Source organism: Pongo pygmaeus, chromosome 2 (assembly GCF_028885625.2).
Source record: "Pongo pygmaeus isolate AG05252 chromosome 2, NHGRI_mPonPyg2-v2.0_pri, whole genome shotgun sequence".
NCBI lineage: Eukaryota > Metazoa > Chordata > Mammalia > Primates > Hominidae > Pongo > Pongo pygmaeus.
In genome coordinates this window covers 134,973,819-134,974,971 of record NC_085930.1, presented here as the reverse complement: position 1 = coordinate 134,974,971, position 1,153 = coordinate 134,973,819, and the positions used below count along the sequence as shown (strand labels likewise).

The 1,153-nt window shown below is 32.0% G+C and overlaps 1 non-coding gene across 1 annotated transcript; it reads right to left on the bottom strand.

The window, feature by feature from the left end:
* Window positions 1–586: 586 nt before the first annotated feature.
* On the bottom strand, window positions 587–693 carry LOC129034366 (U6 spliceosomal RNA). The gene has a single exon (XR_008501864.1). It is a non-coding gene; the product is annotated as a U6 spliceosomal RNA (small nuclear RNA).
* Between the last annotated feature and the right edge of the window lie 460 nt (window positions 694–1,153).

Below are 1,153 nucleotides of genomic sequence, written 5' to 3'. Positions count from 1 at the left end.
CCATTTACTTGGGACTTTAAAAGTTTCTCTGATTAATATTTTGTGGATTCTGTACAGAGATTTTGTTTGCATTAATTTATATTAAATATTTTACATGTTTGGAAGCAGTGGAAATAGAACTTTTAAATTTTTATTTTAACGTTGTATATTGAGACCTTGCTAAATTGCTATGTAGTCTAGTGGATATTTATATATCCTTTAAGATTTACTACAGAATCATGTCATCTGCAAATACTGACAGTTTAAATTCTTTTTTTTTTTTTTTTTTTTTTTGGAGACTGTGTCTCACTCTGTCGCCCAGACTGGAGTGCAGTGGTGCGATCTTGGCTCACTGCAACCTCTGTCTCCTGGGTTCAAGTGATTCTCCTGCCTCAGCTTTCTGAGTAGCTGAGACCACAGGTGCACATCACCACATCCAGCTAATTTTTGTATTTTTAGTAGAGATGGGGTTTCATCATACTCTCTAATTTTTATGCCTTTCTCTTGCATTATTGTACTTTCTTAAACTTCTCATTTAATGTAGAGTAGAAATAGTGAGAGAACATCTTTGCCTTGATCATTGTCTTAGAGGGAAAATTACTGAAGAGAAAATGTGAATCTCTTTATAAAATTTTATGCAATCCTTGTACAGTATTCATGCTAGTCATCTCTGTACTGTTCCAATATTAGTATATGTGCTGCCAAAGCAAGTACATATTTTCTCTGAAAATCTGTGACTTTCTTGAAATCAGAATTCGTGATTTAGTTATCTTTCTAGTCTATGCACCTAGCATAACGCCCCAAACATGCAAGAACTGCAGTAAGTGTTTTTTAAACAAATGAATAACAAACAATTTCTTGAAAGATTATTTTGAAGAAATAACCTAATAATATCCTAGGACCCTATTTTCCAGAGGATGTTCTATGTAATACTAATTCTAAGAGATGATATCATGTATTAACGTATTTTTTTATTGACAAATAAATTTGGGAGATTCTGGATCTAAAAAGGAAAAAGATTTACCTACATAACAGAATAGACAATTCATATTTACACTCATTTGTAAAAATGTTTCTAATATTGCTAGCTATGTACCTAAATTCCTTTATGATCCCCATTTCTACTGATGGTTGGAAAGTAATGTAAACTTTCCAGTTACAGGTAACTCAATAT